The 7,339-nt window shown below is 36.8% G+C and overlaps 1 long non-coding RNA gene across 1 annotated transcript in view; it reads left to right on the top strand.

Annotated features, from left to right (window-relative positions):
- Nucleotides 1-327: 327 nt before the first annotated feature.
- The window catches only part of LOC136838741 (uncharacterized), a 36,431-nt gene continuing 29,419 nt past the window's right edge, over nt 328-7,339 (top strand). The window contains exon 1 of the long non-coding RNA XR_010853103.1: nt 328-467. This is a non-coding gene — a long non-coding RNA (uncharacterized lncRNA). The remainder of the gene's footprint in view (nt 468-7,339) is intronic.

Genomic DNA, 7,339 nt, shown 5'->3' with positions numbered 1-7,339 from the left:
CATACTTTATAGGTGAGAATGTCCTTTAGAAAAATGTGTTCTCATTAAAAATAACTTTTGGAAATACCTTCTAGTTTCACAGGTGAATGGGAAAATAGGTTCAAAAGGGTTTCAATCAATGAGGGAATTGCTTACTGTGGCATAAGGAGAGAGTTTCGTAACTTTTACAACAACTGAAAGAAGCCTGCTCGAGAGCGGGTGAGCCGTTGTACAAGATGTGTAGAGATTTAGGCGGGAATACAAGGCTACCCCGGTTACCAGGGGCCCCGGTCGTCCATAATTATGACTTCGTGTTTTGGTCCTTTGTGATTGAAGCAGTAATTTAGTGGCTGGAGTAAAGATTTGAGTTTGTTAAAAGTCTAGTTGCTGAACGGGACCAAGGTCTAGCAAGAATTACCGCAAATAGTTTTAAGTAGTTGGTGGAGTTTCAATTTCAACTGTATGCTGTTACTGAAAGAACTTTCGAGGTGAGTTTCGTTTATTTTTTCACCAGGCTACAAGCATTAGTTTAGGCACCATGGCGACCAAAATTACAAGTGGTATGATAAAGCCTTTTATGGGGAAGGGTGGTGTAATGTTTTGGTTAAAGAAAGCTTAGCTAGTTGCAGAAAGTACGAGTTGGTTATTGTTGTCTAGTACATTGTTTTTAGAGGGGGATGAGTTGACGTTTTATAGGCCTAGGACCTAGGCTCTGCCTATTTGGAGATGGAGTTGGGAAAGGAGGTCATGAAGTTCTCGATGAAATCGAATTTAAGTGGGAAAAGCCATTGGTATTTTTACAGTTACTTTTCGGAAGATTCCAGCCACCTCCCATATTATAATTTGTATTTTTTTCTTGGGTAAAACACATCAGAACAAAAAATTTCTCCTCGATACATAACCTGCGCAAATGCTTGATAATAGAGAAAAAATTCAAATTACGACATAAAAGGTACGGCAATACAGCCCCCACCCCCCTCCATAGCTAATACGGCAAAATTGTAAGCAGTAAATACCCCTAGGTTACGTTAGGTTGGTATTTTTAGGTTCTTTAAGGGTATTATTTTAGAAAGAGGAACCAGCCCAAAATGACATGAAAATATGTTTTTCTAGGTGATTTTGATGTGTTTTGCGAATATCACCTTCATTTTCCTCGGAAATTAACGGTTTTAGACTTTACTCGAGCACCTACAGTTTCCGGGCCCACTCGACCGCCCGACCGAAATCGGGCGGAAGAACACGGCCTTACTGTAACCCCTGTGGCTAGCGCGCATAGCTCAACATTACCTCTTGCCAGAAAATGTCGTGCTTGCCAAGAATCCTTAAATATGCGGATAAGTCCGTTCCGCCACGGCCTTACTGACAGCACACAAACAGAACGACATGTTGGTTTTGGTGTTCTTCCGCCGATTTCGGTCGGCGGTCGAGTGGGCCCGGGAAACTGTAGGTGCTCCGAGTAAAGTCTAAAACCGTTAATTTCTGAGGAAAATGAAGGTGATATTCATGCAAAACACATCAAAATCACATAGAAAAACATATTTTCATGTCATTTTGGGCTGGTTCCTCTTTCTAAAAATTTACCTCTTTAAGTACCCTATCATTTGCTAGCCATTTTTGCATGAAAAACCCTAAATGGTTTTCCATGCAAAGATGGCTGGCTGTAGCCTTCTGAAAAATTACCATTTTTACTTTATTACCAGGTCTCAATATTGGAGTTTTTGCTTTGTTCTCTAGTCTCCTTAATAGGCTATGGTTAATGTGAAACTCATGGTAAGTTTTACTTTATTACTAGGCCCTCTCCCATGAACATGATTAGGGAGCCTACCAACCCCTTTCCATGTGAATAGGGAAACATAAATAAAAGGTGGTAAATGTCTTGGTAACAGTAAACCTGCATTAACCTAAACTTAAGTTTTCTTTATGTAAGCTCTGAAGCATATTGAGATGTCGGTAAATAACAGCAGAAAGCTCCAGTATTGAGGACTGGTGTTAGGCCTAAGTAAAAATTTAAGCTACTAAAATTCCACTGAGGCTATGCAAATAGGCTTAGGCCTATTACCCCCTGGGACTTTTTCTGTGTTCATTGTTTTTGCTTTTAATGTTTAGGCTAAGGGAGTGGGACTCCCAACATTTTTTTTGTCCCAGGGGATTGTGGGTAAAGATGGCTAACATTTGGAATGTCTAGTTATTATATTTTCATCTGGAATTGTGGGTACATGGACAATGCTGAAACCTGGTTGATTCTTTTGTTGTAAATTTCATCAGTTAAAGGGGATTTGGAATTCAGAATTTGTTGCAAAAAAAGCTTCAGTTCGTAGTTATGGTTTAACTGGTGCACATTTGTAACTTGTTCCATGGGTTATTTCAGCTCTTATGAATTTTTTTACAATGTTTTATGAATTGTTTTTAGCATGTTTTGAGCATTTCTGATGTTCATTTTGGTAACAAATTAGTAGCATGAAGATATCCCACAATTAGGGGGGACTAAAGTGGGAAACCGAGGTTTTGGGGTTGATTGTGTCGAAGGTGACGCTTATTGAATGTCTCCAAATGATACCATGCACAAGGTAAATAAGGACCTGATGACCATGGTTATGTTATGCTTGTGTTGGGGGGGGGGGGGCCACCCACTGAGTGAAGGCCTCTTCCATCCTAAGTGAGGTTTGGTGGGATTGGGCTAGGTCACATCCCTATTAATTTTAATTTACAGTGCCCTTGGTTAGGTTAGGGGGTTGTAAAACCCTCGTGGTCTCAGGTAAGGTCCCACCCCCTTAGGTGTGGTTTGGTTAGGTCACATCCCTATTATTTATTTTAATTTACAGCACCCTAGCGTAGGTTAGGTTGGGGGTGGTTCATGGGGGTAAAGCCCTCCCAGCCTAGTGAAGACTTGGCTCCTTAAGTTTGGTTAGGTTAAGTACATCCTTGTATTTCACTTGTTCGGTGTTTACCACGACCCAGAAACCCAGCATTCTCACTGTGGTCCCCATGATTTTAGTATGTAAAGGGTGGTCCAGTGTCTCAAAAACTACTAATTTGCTGCCAAGGTGAACGTCAGAAAATTCAAAGCACAAATTAAACATAGGAAAATCATATTTGTATAAATTCTTGAAAATTGCAGTGGTGTTTGATCTTGTTTATTTATCCTGTTATTGGAAAATAACTTTAAAATTAAACTACCTGTGATATATTCATCCTTAATTTGCTTTTCTTGTGGGTAGACCCTTGTTCGGCTTGACTCAGGACACCAGTGAGAACAGTCAGGTTTTAGAACAATAAAACCCATTGGGGATCTCTTGATGTGAACAGTAAGTGAGTTGAGGGTGGTTAGTTGGTTGTAATGAGTTGCAGCCATAATAAGGGTTTTTTTGGAACAGAGGCTTCAAAAATGGGGTTCACAAGAGAGAGTCTACTGGGACATGACATGAAGAAGGAAATATTTGTAGTTTAAAATAGTCATCATTACATGGAGTAATACCCATAAGTAAAAAAATTATAGGTCATGGTGTAATAGTTCGTGATGATAAATAATCGTATTAATAAATGGAGGATATATGATTAAAGTTTTCTAGAAATTATTTTGATCGTGATATAATTTAAAGAAAAGTACAATGCGATTTGGAAAATGTACATTTCATCTGGCAATAACTGTTTTCAAGAGCATTTTCTTTGTAACAATACAATATGTGTTTATCAGCACCAACAGGTACTGATTTATGTTTGTTTTATTCTATATTTTTATTTCTAAGAAAAGATAAATGTCTGTTTTGCTTCAACAGCTTGGGTGGTATTTACATTTTAAAAGATATTAATACACATTTCTTTGAATATTTAATGGTAAAAAGCCAGTGGAAAGGATAATCTCATTAATCGTTAATTCATGCAGGATTGCATAGATATAACGTTGGCATTTTAACTCTTCATGTTTTTGGGGTCCTTGGTAAGGCCATGTTTGAGAAGTCCTTTGTCATGCCTGGTACCCTCATTCTGGGTAAAAACAAAAATTACGTATTAATTTTAGCCGTATCAGCATAGGAAAAAGTTTGAAAAGGTGGCCACAAAATCCATAGCTTCTCAGCTCGAAAAGGTATACAACACTATAGTTGGTTTCATTTCATCGTCCACTCACGGGTGAAGATGTGGCACATGCCCAAGGGTAGCACGTGATTGGCTGACAACCAACGTTTCCGATGTCGTTGGCTTAAATGTGATAAATAACAAACAATTTCTCCAGTAACCTCTCCGAAGAGTAGATGTAGAATATGGTTAATAGGTGCTTGACGTTGGTAAAGAAACCTCTCTCTCTCTCTCTCTCTCTCTCTCTCTCTCTCTCTCTCTCTCTCTCTCTCTCTCTCTCTCTCTCTCTCTTGTGGATTTTAGTTCATAAATTTGTTTAATTATCAGTGACCGTGACCAGTGTGGGTGTTTGGTGACAAAGTGTAATATATATGTTGAAGTTAGGTTCCTGCACTGTGATAAGGAATTATCATCCAAGCCAGACCTCAATATGGGAGTTTTTTTCTGAAGTCTCCTTAATATGCTTACTACGAAAATTATATGGAAATTTATCACAGGTTACCATTCATCGAAGTAATTATCAGTGAATGTTGTTACCCACTTGGAGTTTTTCTAAATTCCTTGTTTGCATTTCGACAATCACGAAAGTGTAACTCCCGGTCGGATTTTGTGTGTCCCCAGGCCCGGAGAAAAGGTTAGATTCACTTTGGGTTGCCCCAGTGCATTTTAGGTAAGGATGGGTAGCGTATTTGGGGCATTGTTCTTATTTCCATTTGGAAGTGTGGTTATGTCAAGTGTTGAAAACTGATCGGTTCTTTTGTTCAAAGTCTCACCCATTAAGTGGGATTTTGGAATTTAGGCATTGCGTGAACAAATCGGCTTCAGTTCCTTGACATGACCGACATATAACTTTTGTTCCTTGGATTATTTCGTCTGATTTTTTATATTTTTTTTACCTGATAAAAAGGTACCTTATTCTCTGTAGTATGGCACATTATAAATGACATTCTAGTAAGTTCTCATTTTGAACAAGATTGATGCTTCTATCTAAGTCGGTGCTGGCATGTCCTGAGTGCTCTCATGCAATTTGGAATCATAGTATTAACATCTCAACGGTTTCATCTACCTTTAGAAGTAGCAGATTTCTTGAGCCAAGTAAATTTGTCTAGATTACTAATCCTAATCACCATAAAGCTATACAGATCGACTGTTAAGAGTTTTTATGCAGTTGATTTTTTATTTCGTTTGTACACTCACCAAAAAAAGGGTAGGCGGTGAATTTCAATGATTTATTGATTGTAGTTCTGGATAACTTTGGAATGCCAAGCTATTGGGTTCACTAGCTGCTTAGACTCTCACTATCTGCTTAGACTCTCTTTGATGGGGCTTTACTTAGATTAAATTCTCACACGGGGGGTTAAACTCTTATCTTGGGCTTTACTTATTGTTAAACTCTTATACTGGGCTTTACCGTACTGTTAAACTAATACTGGGCTTTACTTATTATTAAACTCTTATACTGGACTTTATTTATTATTAACTCTTATACTTGGCTTTACTTACTATTAAACTCATATACTAGGCTTTACTTATTGTCAAACTTTTACACTGGGCTTTACTGTACTGTTAAACTAATACTGGGCTTTACTTATTATTAAACTCTTATACTGGACTTTATTATTAACTCTTATACTGGGCTTTACTTACTGTTAAACTCATATACTAGGCTTTACTTATTGTCAAACTCTTACACTGGGCTTTACTTATTGTTAAATTCTTCCACTGGGCTTTACTTATTGTTAAACTCTTATACTGGACTTTAATTATTGTTAAACTCATATACTGGGCTTTATTTATTGTTAAACTCTTACACTGGACTTTACTTATTGTTAAACTCATACAGGCTACTGGGCTTTACTTATTAAACTCTTATACGGGGCTTTACTTACTGTTAAACTCTTATACTGGGCTTTACTTGCTGTTAAATAGTTCCTCATTGGGCGGGTGGATTCCGTTCTCAGCTAGCACTCTACTGGCCCTGTGTTCGAATCTTCGACCAGCCAGTGAGGAATAAGAGGAATTTATTTCTGGTGATAGAAATTCATTTCTCGCTATAATGTGGTTCGGTTTCCACAATAAGCTGTAGGTCCCGTTGCTAGGTAACCAATTGGTTCTTAGCCACGTAAAATAAATCTAATCCTTCGGGCCAGGCCTCTCTAGGAGAGCTGTTAATCAGCTCAGTGGTCTGGTTAAACTAAGGTATATGTAACAAAATCTTTTACTGGGCTTTATTACTTATTAAACTCTTAGATTGGGCTTTACTTGTTATTGAACTCTTATACGGGGCTTTACTTGTTGTTAAACTCTTATACTGGGCTTTAATTATTAAACTTATACTTGGCTTTATTATTAAACTCTTATACTGGGCTTTATTATTAAACTCTTATACTGGGTTTTACTTACTAAACTTATAATGGGCTTTATTATTAAACTCTTATACTGGGCTTTGCTTATTGTTAGACCTTACTTGTTCTTAAACTCTGATACTGGGCTTTACTTATTGTCAAACTCTTATACTGGACTTTACTTATTAAACTTATACTGGGCTTTACTTATTATTGAACTCTTATACTGGGCTTTACTAATTATTAAACTCTTATATAGGGTTTTACTTATTGTTAAACTTTTATACTGGGCTTTACTTATTGTTAAACTCTTATACTGGGCTTTACTTATTAAGCTCTTGTACTGGGCTTTATTTATTGTACTGGGCTTTACTTATTATTAAACTCTTAAACTGGGTGTTGCTTATTGTATAACTCTTGTACTGGGCTTTACTTATTAAACTCTTATACAGGGCTTTACTTATTATTAAACTCTTATACTGGGCTTTACTCCTTGTTAAACTCATATACTGGACTTTACTTATTGTTAAACTCATATAGCTTATTGGGCTTTATTTGTTTATTATTAAACTCTTTTACTGGACTTTACTTATTGTTAAACTCATATAATGGGCTTTACTTATTGTTAAACTCATAGCCTACTGGGCTTTATTTATTTATTATTAAACTCTTATACTGGGCTTTACTTATTGTTAAACTCATATGCTGGGCTTTACTTATTGTTAAACTCTTATACTGGGGTTTATTTATTATTAAACTCTTATACTGGGCGTTACTTATTGTTTAATTCTTATACCGGGCTTTACTTATTAAACTCTTATACAGGGCTTTACTCATTAAACTCTTATACTGGGCTTTACATATTGTTAAACTCCTATATTAGACTTTACTTGTTCCTAAACTCTTATACTGGGCTTTACTTATTGTTAAACTCTTATACT

The sequence above is a fragment of the Macrobrachium rosenbergii genome, chromosome 5 (genome assembly GCF_040412425.1).
Source record: "Macrobrachium rosenbergii isolate ZJJX-2024 chromosome 5, ASM4041242v1, whole genome shotgun sequence".
Taxonomy (NCBI): Eukaryota; Metazoa; Arthropoda; class Malacostraca; order Decapoda; family Palaemonidae; genus Macrobrachium; species Macrobrachium rosenbergii.
The sequence above is the reverse complement of the archived record's forward strand: the minus strand, read 5'-3'. Positions and strand labels throughout refer to the sequence as shown.